Genomic DNA, 15560 nt, shown 5'->3' with positions numbered 1-15560 from the left:
GGTTGTGACGTCCTCATAAGTTCTAAATGTGCTGTGTGTTTGGTTTGGCCCGTGTGCCCCTGCTATCCATGACGAGATAAACACCCAAGGCATAGCTCCTTGTCAAGATATCTCATTCAAATTTGCCAACATGTTTCCAAAGCAGCTGAGTCCCTGTGATCTAACCCTTCCTCCTTCAGGTGAGCCCAGCGGTGATCATGCCACACTAAAGTCATTCCCAGACCTTGAGGCTGTGGGTACTTTCCAGCTCGTTCTTCCAAATTTATGTGAATATACCTGTTTATGCCAAAATATCTCTTGAAAGATACAGAAGAAGCTGGTTCCACTGGTTGCATCCTGAGAAGGAAATTAGGTGGCTGGGGATGGTGGTGGGAGAAGACTTTCCCCTGTGACCCCTTTGTAGCTCTAAATTTGGAAACACACACTAATAGTACTCAAAGAAAAACGATTCAAATAAAAATAATTGTCAGCACAGGAGCAATGCTTGTGCTTTAGACACTGTTAGCATGGGGTATCTATAGTCAGAAGAATCCCGCAGTTTACTTGGGAAGAAATAGAATTATACTACGTGACCAGAGGTAATTCTGATTTGAGCACCTGGGATTTTCTTTGTTTGGGGACCTGTGAGGCTGCCTCAGGAGGGGCGATAGTGTGGGATGCCTGGGGACCAGGGAGAGAGAGAATAGACCTGAGGAAGCCAGCCCTCCCCCAGAGGGAGGCACCCACACGGGACATGGGCTTTCGAGTCTGAAGGCCTCGCTGCAAATAAAAACTGCTGAGAGAATGTTTTTGTGGCTTCAAATAACTGTGATGTGTGATAATTTTCTGTGTTATTTAGGGCTGTGATAGAAAAGCTATAAATAACTTGAAGTGTGAGGTTTGTAAGCCATGATGGGGCCCAGTCCCAGCGTAGGTGACGCTAAGGACACGTTCCAGGGTCTGAGAAGGAGGCAGGGAAAGAAGGATGGCAGAGGTGAGTCCGAGCCACAGGCCCTGCTCCCTAGGGTAGCGGCCAGGGTGCTGTCAGCAGGGACGTGACCCTGGGGCAGCCTGTGGGGGACACAGCCGGCACCGGAGTGGGACTCTCGTTTCTTCCTCTGTGCGTGCACGCACGCACACACACACACACACACGGTTTTATACAGTAGGTTCAGACAGTTCATGTCGCTCTACAACTGGTTTTTCTCATTCAACCACATATCACGAAGATGTGAACATGTCGGTTTTGCACCGTAGTGCTGAGGGTTTAGTGTGGGAAACATCTCAGGAGTTTGGTTTAATCACCTAGAGAGATGAGCTCTAATTTCCTGGCATCTGCTGTGTCTTGACCATTACTTGGAAGCATCACAGTATTTTGAAACTGTTCTCTGTCAGCTGTGAAAGTTTTACAATGGTTTTCACTTTGCAGTGACCCCATGCGACTGAAGGAGGACAGCCGAGCATGGGGTGTGCTGTGTTTTCAATAAGAGGTGAAACGTTATTGGCCAACTACCAAAAAGGGCACACTATTTTTTTTAAAAAGTTTGCATGAGTAACACATACTCTGCATATAAGTTCATAACACTGAAGACTGGTCTGCGGATCGATTTCCAACCTGTCTCTGGGACAGTCTGATTAATGAACCCACAGAACTTCCTTTCCTACAGGCATGACCGCTTGTGCAGGGAGGCTGAGTGTGGTTGGGAGGCTGGTATTTCATGACGATGTGGTGAGACTAGAGTATCTCATTAGCTCCTGGGGGAATGTGTCATAAGCTACATTCTGTTTATTCTTGGAGATTCTGTAAGCTTCCTGGGACCTGGTGACCAGCCCCGGTAGAGTAGCACCTTTACAAACACCTTCGTCTGAGGAACACGTGTGGACCAGCCCCGATCCCAACGTGTGCACCTTCCCTGTGATAAGACCTCACCCCCCACAACTGTTCTGTGGAGGCATCAAAACCCATGGAGGAGGGTGGGTGGTGATGAGGGATGTTTCTCAGCTTGCTGGGTTTGGTTTCCTTAGGCAGTACCATTCCTTATCTAAACACCGAAGCTTTTTTTAGACCTCCGTTACCTACCCTGCTTTTTAGAGTCCAACTTACATAAGAGATGGCATTTATACAGCAAGGTAAAGTTTATTTTCTGTGTCTCTTATAGCCTATGAGATCCTAAGAACAGGGATTATGGATGGTTTATTTCTGTCTCTCTAAGGCCTGGCAAAATGACGAATATATGCAGGAAGCACTTAATTAGTGCTGAATGAATGAATGGAGAAGGCCAGTGCACGTAAGCAAGTATTTAATCCGTGCTGAATGAATGAACGAATGAAAAAATAAACCAAGGCAGTGGTCATAGTGATGATGGTGATGGTGATGGTGGTGATGGTGGTGATGATGGTGATGGTGGTGATGATGGTGATGGTGATGATGGTGACGGTGGTGTTACTGTATATGTGTGTGTGTTCTCTGAGTAGAGAGGGGTGGTAGTAGTAGTATGGTGTTTGCATGTGCATGTGTGTATATGTGTGTGCGCGCACATGCACACACCATGGAGATCTTCTGGGAGACCCCATTAGGGAGGGTACAGTGTGGTTTGTTTGCAGCACAGGAAGGTCTATTAGTTTTAAACTCTGGGTTCTGTTCGGCTTTGGGAATGTGGAAAGAGAATTTTTTTCTTTTACTCCAATTTCTGTCAGTTTTTCTTGAAAGTCAGGGAGTCTTTTCTTGCACTGCCTTGCTGAGCTGAGCAAGTGGGCTGGCGGTAATGCCGTACTGCAGGGACACTGGGAACAATAACTAATGGAAAGTGATTGCCTGTAATGACACTCTTTGAAAGCGTCAGATGATTACACACTAGAGGAAGAGAGGATAATCGTCGGAATTTCAATGGAGCCCTCTCTTCACCATATTAGAGGCAGAAGCAGCCTAATGTTGCACCCTTCCCAGGCTCCCAGCTCCACGACCCATTAGAAACTCATCAGGGGATTGGGGCTCAGGAGCTCCATGCTGCTAAATTCCATCGCCAGGGTGGCGCCTGGAATTCGTGGTCATATGCCTCTGGATGGAAGTGCTGAGTTGGCTGAACAATCCTTTAAACTATGAATTAATGCTTTAAGACACCTTGATTCTTAAGGAAAATGTGAAAGAACTCTCAGTAACCATTTGTGAAGGGGAGGGTCTAAGGAGACTCTGATGGTGATGATCTCATTCAGATTTAGTGACCCCTTGCTGGATAAGCAGTTAGACAACCTCCCGACCTCTGGGCATATGAGCCCGTTGACTAAGACTCCATCTCCATTCATAGGTCATAGTGTCGGAGCCCTGGGGTCCCTTAACTCTAGCCTCCCGTCCCAGCTACAGTGGATTCCATAGAGACACGGCTCACCGCCTAAGCCCAAGGCTGCCAGTCCCCTGCAGGAGCAGCGCCTCAGGTTGGCAGGGGGAGGCCTTGACTGTTTCTGACTCTGGTGACCTCAGTTTAGCGTCATGTGTAACATGGGACCGCTGTTGTACTGGACTCACCTGGGGATTTGGACACTCACGAACCCCTGGGTAGCTGGGCCTCTGCTGCTCAACTTTGCTGGAGGGCAATGGTGCTTCCAGAGGGCACTAGCCCTGGGTGGGAGGGAGTGCCCCATGGCAGGGCCCATTTGTAGATTTAAAACTTGATTTGCATTAGCATAGGGGTGATTTTCATCTGCTTCCAACACTGCCTTTTTGACAGCATGTAATGCATTCTCCATTCTGAGCCACACATTGGCAGAAGTTGATGAGTGAGACATTAATGCTTTCAGACTATTTGTCTGAAATCAAATTCCAGAGAAAGACACGCATTGTGAGTGGTGTTTGGGGCATTTTGTGCCCTGCCCACCACCACCTGGAGTGTCTTGGGATCTGGAGAAAGAAACCCTGAGTGATGTGCAAGAGACCGAGTTTGAAGGCACCTGTCAGTGATGCTTTCCCACCCCGGGGAGCTGAGGGGAGGGCTTCAGGCTGCAGGATGAACCTTGTTCCAGCTGTGGTCAGAGCCAGGGGCTGTGCTGCTGCAATGACTGTGGTCTGTGCCAGCGCCCACCTGTCGGCAGAGCCCAGGGAAACGGAAGTGAAGTCTAAGATGAGCTCCAAGAATCCAGTCCCTTGGTCTTGACTTAGGAAGCAAAGACTTGTAACAGGGTTTGTGCTCCCTCAAGAAAACCATTCTTCAAAAACCAAACAGACAAATGTACAAAATCACATTTTCCCCTCCTTTCAGACAAATGATCTGAAACACTAATGCCTCACTCATCAAACTCTGTCAAGGGGTGTCTTTGAACAGAGAATCTATTATATACTGTCAAAACCCAGTGTCAGAAGTAGGTAAAATCACAGTCTGTGCTAAATGCAAACAAAGTTTTAGATCTACAAATAACCTTTAAAACTACCTCGTTTAGGGCAGCCCTCGTGGCTCAGTGGTTTAGTACTGCCTTCAGCCCAGGGCGTGATCCTGGAGACCCAGGATCGAGTCCCATGTCGGGCTCCCTGCATGGAGCCTGCTTCTGCCTCTGCCTACATCTCTGCCTCTATCTCTCTGTGTGTGTCTCTTGTGAATAAATAAATAAAACCTTAAAAAAAAAAAAACTTACCTCATTTAAAAACCAACCTTGAACCCTTTCAAATCTAAACATATATACTTTATTAAAAAAATAATCTTACAGGGTTTTTTTTTAAGTTATTTTTAAAATGATGAAAATTCCCAAACAATACAGCTTGCTCCTTCGTAGGTCCCATCTGGGCTTTTTTTTTTTTTTTTAATTTTTATTTATTTATGATAGTCACAGAGAGAGAGAGAGAGAGGCAGAGACACAGGCAGAGGGAGAAGCAGGCTCCATGCACCGGGAGCCCGACGTGGGATTCGATCCCGGGTCTCCAGGATGGCGCCCTGGGCCAAAGGCAGGCACCAAACTGCTGCGCCACCCAGGGACCCCCCATCTGGGCTTTATTGCTTCGGAGAACTTGTGGACGGTGCTACGTAAACGTGCTTTAAGCAGGGGTTCTCCATCGTCCGTGTTGGATCTATAACAACCTCTTTTCCCACACTGTCCTCATCTCTGTCATCCTGTCCACCAGCCTTCTAGGCCATGTCCACACATACCCGTCTTCAATAGAAACCTGTGAGCAAACCACTCCCAATCCATAAACCAGGGAGAGTCACGAGGCACTGACGGAGCATTGCACTCAGAGACCCCAAAGGAGGGGGTTTGCTGGGCACCCAGCCTCAGGGTGGACGTCCCCAGGGCAGGACCTCTGCAGAGGACAGCCTGGTGGGAGGTCGTCTGCATGTGTGCTGCTCTATGGAAAATGGGTATTTTCTCAGCTGTATCTGATTGGCTATTTCTGTCTTTATCACTATTTTGAATAGAAGAATATATTCAGCAATCTTGGTGGGGGGGAGTATTTTCTATAGTCATTCATGAGATTACTTACCTTCTCCCTAACTTTGTCTCTGCTTTTCCACTCCTGTCACTCTGGGGAGGTGGTCACCCCTACTGTGTCCAGTCTGTGGGTCCCTCTGCTTATTTTAATAGCAACCTGAGAAAATGACTCTTAATTCTCTCATCTGCATCTATTGACTGCTTGCATTTTTTTTTGCATTCAATGTTTTTGCAGATTAATCTCTCTTGTATCTCTCGCTTTCAAGAGAAAAAATGCAGAGTGTCATTTTTGACATTGACTTTGTTTGAAATGGCAATGTGTGCCTCGTGCTGCCGCAAGCATCTGAGACCTCGACAGGATCACAGGAAAATCCTGGAAATTAATGTGAATATTTCATCTCCCACAGAGACAAATCCCTTTATTTTCAACTAAAGCAATCTTTCCTTTCCTTTTTTTTTTTTACATGGTGAGCGTTTTTTACCAGCATTTCTAATGAGTGACATGCAAATGAAGGTTGTGTCAGTATTAGAACACATGAATATTTATTGGCTTCTCCTCTTGCTCAGTGCTGAGGTCGAGCAGAAGCCAGGCTTCCTCCCTCCCACTAATTCTCAGCCTGTAGGGTGGCCAATGATGGCCCTTTTGTGGTCAGATCTGACAACAGGGTGGTCAGTGGCCGGGGTCTTCCAACCCCAAAAAGCAAACACTGGGTTTTCAGACTCTTTGTCCTTCCCAAGCAGGCCCCCGATGCCCAGCTGTCCGTCTGCACACAGTCCCCTGGCCCTAAACCCAGCCTGTGTCCTCACCTCCCCAGCTCCTGGGAGGCAGCTCAACCCTGAGCCATGCGTGCTCACAAGGCCCTGAGAGCTTCCCGCTGGCTTCTAAGAGTCCTCCGGGAGAGAATGAGCCAGAGAAAGACGCTGAACGGGGGGCTTGGGGCAGTGGACTGGCCCTCCAGCGAGTGCTCTCAGTATCAAGCTAAGGCACCCTGAGCTCAGTGGGAAGCAGAAGGTGATCCACTGTTGTTTGTTAAATGCCTGCTCAGTGCTCACCAGGGACTTGAATTCACCAGGTGTCAGATAATAAACAGAGAACACGCAAGTTTGAGGAGATGGTGGTCCTCAAAGGAAGAGGCACAGGGCGCATCTATTGTTAAAAATACCTCAAACTTCAAGCTTGTCATTTCTAGGGGCAGAGCAAGTTCTGAGCCCTGTATGTTGGGAGTGGCCTCATTCCTAGGGTCTTCCGGGAATAACCAAGTTAGGATAGGTCCATTAGGCGGGTCCTCATCCAGAGTGACTGAGTCCTTATGAGAAGGGGAAATGCCATGTGAGCGCCCACGGGGTGACCCAGGCAGGCCCCGGGGTGGGGCAGCCGGAGGAGGAGGCCAGCGATGGAGGAACAACGCAGATGGCTGGGAGGGGACTTTCCCCTGCGCCCCTCCCAGAGAGTGCGGCCCGGCCCACACCCAGACCTTTGACCTCCAGAACTGGGAGGGGATCGGTTTGTGTTGTTTTAAGCCACCCAGGCTGTGGTCCTTTGTTTGGGCAGCACCAGGACATCGATCCAACACCCTACAGCCAGTGAGATCCTGGACTGAAATGAACCTGAACTTGTGGCTGGTGTGAGGGTGACTCAGCTTTAGATGTTTTTCATCAGCAGCTTTGGAAATACAGAAAACTCAAAAGGGCCTAACATGGCCCCTGTGCATGTAACATTAAAGAGAATTAGAATCTGTTTTGTTTGGAGCTTCCTGCTGATGCTCCAGTTTAAAAACCACAGGCCTACAGAGTTAACTCTTTGTTCTCAGTGGACTCTCATTAACCGATGCCGGGCCAGCCAGCGACCGGGCCCTGGCAGGTTGGAGGAGTTCTGACCCGGACCTCTCCAGGCCCATGCCGTGGACCACTCCTGGGCCTGGGGGGCTGTCCCTGTCCTGCCACTTGGGAAGCTGAAGGGGTTTGGGGTGGATCCCGCTGCCTTCATGAGCTGTTGGCAGAACAATGTGCGTGACCCCTTTGCTCTTTCTCAACCACCTTTTCTGCTTCGGAATCAGACCATCTTGGCTGGAAAGAAGTTTCCTGATGAAAAGCGTGGCCCATCCAGAGTTCATTCTGGCCAGAACCTTCTTTCAAACGTGCGGAGTCCCCTGGGAGAGGCAAGGAGACCGTTGTGTCCTCAGGAGCTCAGCTCTGACCCTCCTGAGGCCCATCTCTGGCAGATCCACCCATTAACGCAAACTTGGGTGATTCGATGCCAGCTTTCTGTTCCCCAATTTGCAGGTCTGGGTCTTGGATAAAAGGTCTACGTGCACCTCGAGGCAGGTATGCCTGCGTTTCCAGGCGGACGTTGATGTCAGCCCAGAGCCAAGCCCACCCATCCTGAGCTGTGCGCCCCACAGGGCTGCCGGGATGAATGCACACTCTGTGTGCCCGCGTCCGGGGCTGGGGAGACGGTGGGAACCCGATCCCCTTTGTTGAAGGTCCAGGGGAATGTCAGTTGCTGATGCCCAGGGCGCATGTCCAGAACGGTCCTCTTCTAAGACTGGGTTTCTCTTGGCCTTTACCCACCCCTGGTCTGTAACCAGATACCAAGGACACAAAAAGGTTGGCCTTTCTGCTCGTTTTTCACTTGAAAAGCACTGGGAAGCTAGGATTTGAAAAGGAAAAAAAAAATATTTGTTTTTAAATAACACTCCCACCCTGGGGAAATTTCTCCAGATCGGACAACATTAACTCAATCTCTTCTAAAGTACTGGACACCTCACTGGGTAGCTGCTGCACGCCAGCAGGGGCTCCCCCCTTTCTCTCATTTTGTCGTTTATATTCACAGAAGTTCTATCAGATAGGGTTTTGTTACCATCATTTTCACAGATGAAAAGATAGACTCAGAAAGGGGAGGAATGATGTGGCAGGTGGTAGGACCAGCTACCGAGAGGATGGAGGGCCTCACCGGGAGGGAGGGGAGACAGAGACAGAGACAGAGAGAGACACAGACACAGAGACAACGCAGGGGAGAGGTGATGGCGCCGTGGCGGGTGCAGGGCCGAGAGGGTGGGTCTGTGCGAGGGCCTTCTCCGCCCACATCCCCCATTGCTCCGTGTGCCAGCAGATCCTCCCTGCCGAGCGCTCGGCCCTTGCAGGCAGGCTCTTTGATGCCCACCAGGTGCACTTCGCAGAGAGCCCTCCCAGAACACCTGTGAGGACCTGTCTTAGGCCACGGAGGTCAGGCCAGTGTGTCTCTATCACCCTGATCCCTGGGGGCGAGCCTGGAACCTGTCTGAGAAAGCATATTTACCTGCTTCGAAGCTTCTCCGCAGAGATCTCACCCCTCAGGCATCGAGGAGCTGCACCCCAGCCGTCAGGAGATGCTTCCCCAGCGCAGACGCCCAGCACCTCCACCTCCACGGGCCCCTCTGTGGGGCCTGGACTCGGGCTGGGCTTGCAAGTGGGGTAGGTGCAGGAACAGCAAGGTGGCCGTGACCTTCCCGTCTGCCCTTCCCATGCTCCCTGGAAAGAAGGTCTAAGAGTATGTGTGCTTGACTTCACTTGTCTGTTTTTTTTTTTCCCAAAGATTTTATTTATTTATTCATGAGAGAAACACACAGAGAGAGACAGACACAGGCAGAGGGAGAAGCAGGCTCCATGCAGGGAGCCCGACGTGGGACTCGATCCCGGGTCTCCAGGATCACGCCCTGGGCTGAAGGCGGCGCTAAATCGCTGAGCCACCCAGGCTGCCCCACTTGTCTGTTTTAGAGGGACTATAGCACAACCCTCGAGCTCCCATTTCCCCTGGCACCCTGCGGTGGGTCCCAGCAAGGCCAACACGTTTGTCCCTGCCGACCCCCGGGCCTTGGACTCCTGGCCTCCAGCACCTGGAACACTGTCCTACCATCTAAGCCCAGTCTGCAGCAAGTGTCACGGCTGCCTTGGGAAACCGACTTGTACATCTTCTCTGAGGGACCAGGGGGTTACCTCCCGACCAACATGTGTTGGCCCTTAACCCCCGTGACCACGCGGCTGCCACGGACCTGCCGTGGACACGCGTTCCAAGTGAGAGTCAAACCACACGTCTCTAGCCTGGACAAGATCCAAACGCAAAAGTCCAAGTACGATGTGCAGTGAAATGTATTGATTTTGCACCACTGTGAAGTTCAAAATCGTTAAGGTGAACCGTTGTGAGATGGGGCGGGGGGGGCGTCTGTAGCAGGGAATAAAAGTACATTTAGGAAAATTGTCACCTAAATTAATGTTTATCATCCACTCTAAATGATCACGTATCTGCTGTGAAAATTCAGTTTTAAGACAGGCCCCTTCATCTGTCTTCCGGTCGGAGGGCTGCCCCCAGCCTAAGCCCTTCGGAGTAGAGGCTCTAGAGCCACGGCCATGGGGAGCCCATGGCCACCAGGAGCCATGGTCACGAGAATGGATGCCTACCCCGAGGCCCACAGTGCCACGCAAGAGAAACCGCCCTGGCAGCCTGGGCGCGCAGGGGTGAATGAACACTGCGGAGGGCTGATGTGTCTCTAAGCTCATATGCTCCTCTTGGCTGCTGGGAAGCAGGTTGGCCTTGGTGGACCCTTGGCTCCCAAGGTTCATGGTTTAAGCCATGGACGTTCAAATCCTGGAAGCCACCTCCATGGGGGGGACCAGGCTTGGGCATCTGGAAAAGCTTCCAGGCCATTGTGAGGGTTGGAGCCACGGCTGCAGGCTCCCGGGGCAGGCCTGGCTGAGGGACCCCAGGTGGACCCGGGCCAGCGCCGTGCAGAGCCCCCCACGGGGACGTGCCCACAGCTTGCTGGCGCAGGATGCGGTCAGGTGACAAGCTCTCTAAGACAGAGAAGAAGCCAATTCAGAGCTGGGCGGAGGAAAGGCTTGATGATCTCTGTGCTCTCTCTGCAGGAAGTTCTTCAAAACCCTAGTCATCATTAGGCACTTAATTAGCAAAAAGGGTGCGCTTTTCTCTCGTTATGCTTATTGCATTTGCCAGCTTTTGAATAGTTATAATGTGTTGTGATTTCTTTTCTATTCTAAACATTTTTTTCTCATCCGTACTTTCCTCTGGGTCCGTATTTTTATTCTTTTTCTTGAAGGGAGTCCCCACGCTGTGCTAGCTTTAGGGCCTTCAGATCCTGCAACACAGGGCAATGTGCTTGGGGCAGCCTGTCGGCCCCGGCCCTGCAGCCACCAGAGGGGCAAGCAGAGCGTGACGTGGGGGGCGTCGTGGCCACAACATGACCCGTGAGGAGTTCCAAGAGCAGAAAGAAAAATAAAGGTTTTTTAGCAGTTGCTGTGAGTGTGGAATTTTGGGGAGTGGCAGAGATGTCAACCAAGAATTTTAAGGAGTGCTGGTGGGAATCTGGCTTGTATTTCCGCCCGGGTGTGTTGTGTGTGTTGGCGGGAGCAGGAGGAGGCAGGAGGCCGAGAAAGACAAAAATCCACCGCTCATGCACTTGAAAACTTTCGCAGCAGCCAGCCTTTGTAACTTGAATGTGACTTTAAACAAAGACTCCTAACTCTGGGAAACCAACAAGGGGTAGTGGAAAGGGAGGTGGGCAGGGGGTTGGGGTGACTGGGTGATGGGCACTGAGGGGGGCACTTGACGGGGATGAGCACTCGGTGTTATGCTATATGTTGGCAAATCGAACTCCAATAAAAAATATACAAAAAAAAAAAAAAAAAAGGTTGAACCACATGGGACCCGGGCTTTTCTCAGGTCCCACCAGGATCAATGGCCAGGACTGTAGTCCTTCCCTTTCTGGACTCCCGGACGCCCTGTGCTGTTTGGCCTTTGCCACCATGTCCTCCTGGAGCACCCCTGGTCCCTCCTGGCGTTCCTCAGGCCACCCTCGTGCCACGTTCCCGGAGATAACAGCGGTGTCCACACCGTGTCCAGCTAGACTATGCAGTTTCTAGAACATTCTTGTACTTTCCAACCCCTGCCCTTTGTCTTTTCTATTGGTTTTTCCCATGAATCCTCCCCTTTTTTTCCAGGTGACCCTTGGGGCACCAAGGCCTCTCAAGACATGAGTCCCGTGTCGCCCCAGTGGTGGTGTTTCCTCACCCTCTCTGCAGCCCTCCGTCTGCACCCTGAGAGCAGGTGCTCTGGACTGCACCCAGCGCCCGTGTGCAGGGAGGGGAGCTGCAGAGTCTGCTCGGTCTCTCGACCCCAGCACCCAGCAGAGCCCGGCTCACAGGGTGCTCTTCTGGAGGCGGGACAGCCGATGTGACTGCCGGCACATCTCAGCCCTTCTTTGTCTCTTCCTCAGGTCCACACGTCCCACTGCACAGAGGAGGCTGCTGTCGCCGTCACAGATGAGGCTCAGAGAGGGTGTCTCATGTCCACGGTGGCTCAGTGTGGAGCAGGAACCCCTGCAGGGCCATCTCTCTGTCACCTTGAGAAAGGATGCCTGCCTCAGGGCACAGGGGATATTATGTCACCTGGGCCCGTTTCAGTTCTTACTGAGGGTCTCAGAAAGAATCCAGCCATCAAGAGGTGACTGGGGCAGGCCTTTTGGATGGGGCGTCCTGGCATGTGCGTGTTTTGGAGCAAGTCCTCGGGCTCATTCATTCAATCGTTCTGTGCATCAGGACAAAAGGTAATCGTATCCGCCACGGCCGGGTGCAGCCTCGCTCTGACCTCAGGGCTGTGGCAGGGGCTCCCACCCCTCCAGGAAAGCAGCATCCCCGTGTGTGCATCCCTAGGGAGCGTGCACTGCGTACACACACCCCGCGAAGGCCCAGAGCTTCGGGTGCCCATAGATGAATGGAGTAGACGTGGGTTCGTGCTGCCCGGGGTCACAGAGCAGGTGCTCAGGGAGCCTGGCATTGCTGCGCCTCGGTCAGTGCAGGTGGGAGAGGCCTTCGAAGCTCAGCACCTGGGGTGAGGGCACCCCGGGACTCAGGTGGGGGATGGGCCAGGGAGCCTGTTCACTGGCTAACGTGAGCATTGCCTAGTGCTTATTTGGCATCACTTGTAACTCGTTTGGAGGAGCCCCTGATTTCGGTCCAATGTCTCTGCCTGATGCTCTGTAAGAAGGGATGGGGCTGGAGAGAGAGCGAGCCGCCGGCCTGCAGCGAGGTGCCTTGGATGCGCTGGGAGCTTGTCTGGCTGGGGCCAAGGCTCCGACCTCATGAGGTCTTTTCCACAGCCACGACTGGCCCAACAACACTGAAGGCCAGGGTGGCCCAGGGTGGGTGGGGACGGGGCCCAGACTCCATGTCCCACGTTGTGTGAACCCACCCTCCGGGGTCATGAGTGAGAACAACAGTCTTCATGAAGCACCAGCTTCCTGACCAGTGAAATGCGGCCAATCTTCCGGTCGTGCAGGGCTGCTGTGGGGATCCACAGGGCTCACCTGGCACAGAGCTGGTGCTCAAGACACCCACCTGCGCTGACAGCTCACGGCTCACTGTCCTGCTGCCTCCTCTTCTCGGCCTGTCCTGCGATGGTCCCCGGCAAACAACAGCACCTGAGCCGCTGTTTCCAGAAGGTGCCTTCCATCCTCCCACCAACAGCTCGGGCGGCTCCAAAGTCACAGGGAAGGGCCCCCCACCATCCAACCACTGACATAGGTGAGTGGTCTGACCCATCAGAACAGCGGCAGGGAGGCTGTCTGTCTTTCCTTCAGGGGCAAGATGTCCAGGAAGCTGCCCCTGAGCACCGCCAGGCCCCTGCTTTCCGGGTCTCACTGCCCAACCCCAGCTCGCTGCCCCAGAGCTCTCCTGTAGATGCCACCTTCCTGCCCTGACAGGATCCATGGGCAAAGTGGGAGGGCTCGTACTCCTAGGTGGCTGCAGGTGTCCCTTGGTCTCAACACTGTCAAGCAAATCTTTAGACGAAGCCATCCTGGAGAGACCCCCCGCCCAGGGCTGGTGGACACCCCGTCGGGCTCACTTCTGCTCGACGCGGGCCCTTTGCTGCCCCTCGGGGTCTGGCCGTGAGGGGACATCAAAGGCATCATGTCGGGATCCCTGGGTGGCGCAGCGGTTTGGCGCCTGCCTTTGGCCCAGGGCGCGATCCTGGAGACCCCGGATCGAATCCCACGTCAGGCTCCCGGTGCATGGAGCCTGCTTCTCCCTCTGCCTATGTCTCTGCCTCTCTCTCTCTCTCTCTCTCTCTCTCTCTCTCTCTCTCTATGTGACTATCATAAATAAATAAAATTTAAAAAAAAAAAAAAAAAAAGGCATCATGTCCCTCAGTGGTTGTCAGCAGTGGATCGGGGCCACCAGAGTGGGGAAGGGCTGGGAGGGGCCTGGGGCTCTCAGTGTTACCCCGACTCCTCGCAGGGCCCACGGGGCGTTAACCACAGTGGGCAGCGCGCTTCCCCTAAGGCCCTTGTCACACATACTTGCTCTCAGAAAACCAAACTGCTCTTCGTTTACTTGGCTTCCTGAGCCTCCCATCCTGCGTGGGATGCTTTGGGTCGCACAGAACGACACCCAGCTCAGCCTGGTCCCAGGGAAGCAAAGGGAGGCCGGCATGAGAGCATCGTTGCAGGGGAGGGCCTCTCGGGCCTCCGGGATGCCCTCTGTCCTCTCATCCTCTCACAGGCCCCATGGCTCTGTGTCCCCAGGGATAGGCTCTCTGCACCCCGAGGGTCTTCCTGGCAGCCCCGGCTCACGTCTCCCCAGTTTGCAAGTCCAGCTCCAGCAGAGATGGTTAGTGCTCCCCTCTGGCCACTCCAGAGTCACCTCTGTAGTTTTGAACCAGAAGAGATGCATGCCCACTGGCGGGGCCTGGCCGCCTGCCTGCCCGGAGCCTGGGGAAGAGCTGCACAGCCCTCTGGCTGGGAACAGGGACGATGAGGTGCCTCACTGGTGGGGGGCTCAGGGGTGCTGGCCAGACCCACCTCTTCCTCCTCGGAGCCCTTCAAGCTCGGACAGGAAGGCTGAGAGTGCGCACACCTGCCAGACGTGAGCCTGGTGGGACGCCAGATTTCTCCCCTGGTGCATGTGCTGCGGAGCTTTCATCCATCCATCGAGGCCTCGGGCCCTTCTCTGAGGCAGCTCTGAAGCCCGGCCTGGTGGAGCACCTACCGTCTGCGGCCCTGGACACCCACAGAGGCACTCAGTGCCACTGGCTGACACCTGTGTAGGCAGAGGGGCTGGTGCCGCTCCTGAGGTGGGAGTCTGGTGGTCCATGCCCCTGGGAGCAGATCAGAGTCAGACCACTCTGTCCCCATGCACACCGTCCTCTGACATCACCATCCCGCTCAGGACCCACTCGTGAGGCTGCGGGCAGCCCTCTCCTGCATCTCTGCAGGTAGCTGAGATGTGCTGGCCTCTCCTTCCTGGCTGCGCGTCACCCCCAGTGGCCTTTGGGACCAGTCACTGTCTCCACGGGCCCATCCTGTGGCCCTGAGGCAGATGGAGGAGGGAACAGGTGGGGGACCCTGAGGTCAGATGCCACCCTCACTGCCCGAGGCCTCGCGGTCTGTCCCCACTCTGGGACTTCTTGCCTCCACGCTCTATCGGTGGACATTACATATTTACTAACACCTGTGTGCACATAAGGCACACAAATACATAAATTGTGTACATTCATTATTTAACCCTCTGTTTTCCAAACTCGTCTGAGACTTTTCTTTCCTGTGACTGAAGGTCTGTTAGTGTTTCCTCAGCCAAAGATCATTCTCCTTCCTAGAAATCTCTCCTCTGCTCTTGTCCGTTCCACACACCTCGCTCTCACAAACCACACGGAAACGGTGACATTCAGCTTTCTCTTAATTGGGTTTTTGGTGTTTCTTTCAAACATCAAAGGAGTCCCGGTGATTCTGAGCAGTTAGATCTGACCAGAGTCAGACACTGAAGCTCCCAAGAGGGATGGGGTGGTGCTGGTGTGATGTTCAGAACCTGGTGGGGAAGATGAAGATGAAGGAAGAATGGGGGAAGGGAGAGGGGGCGAGAGGGAGGGGAGGAGGAAGGGCCGGGAAGGGGGAAGCAGGGGTAGGGAGGGAGGGAGGGAAGAAGGAAGGAAAGAGAAAGAAAAAGCGAGCCACAGAGAGCTGGTCGGAGCAGGGTGTGGGCGATGACCATGACCTGGTGGCCTCTGTCCAGTTGGAGATGGCGAGCTGTGGGTCCCTAGCTACGGTCTGTATGTCCATATGTCCACCACAGGCCCACGAGGCCCAGGGAACACTGAGCACTTCCGACGTGCCACCATCTGC

At 53.3% G+C, this 15560-nt stretch overlaps 1 long non-coding RNA gene across 1 annotated transcript; it reads left to right on the top strand.

The window, feature by feature from the left end:
• The first annotated feature begins 891 nt into the window (after positions 1 to 891).
• LOC106559705 lies at positions 892 to 13419 on the top strand. The gene is made up of 3 exons (XR_005353098.1): positions 892 to 973; positions 11661 to 11990; positions 12722 to 13419. It is a non-coding gene; the product is annotated as an uncharacterized LOC106559705 (long non-coding RNA).
• Positions 13420 to 15560: the final 2141 nt, after the last annotated feature.

Source organism: Canis lupus, chromosome 1 (genome assembly GCF_011100685.1).
Source record: "Canis lupus familiaris isolate Mischka breed German Shepherd chromosome 1, alternate assembly UU_Cfam_GSD_1.0, whole genome shotgun sequence".
NCBI lineage: Eukaryota > Metazoa > Chordata > Mammalia > Carnivora > Canidae > Canis > Canis lupus.
The sequence above is the reverse complement of the archived record's forward strand: the minus strand, read 5'-3'. Positions and strand labels throughout refer to the sequence as shown.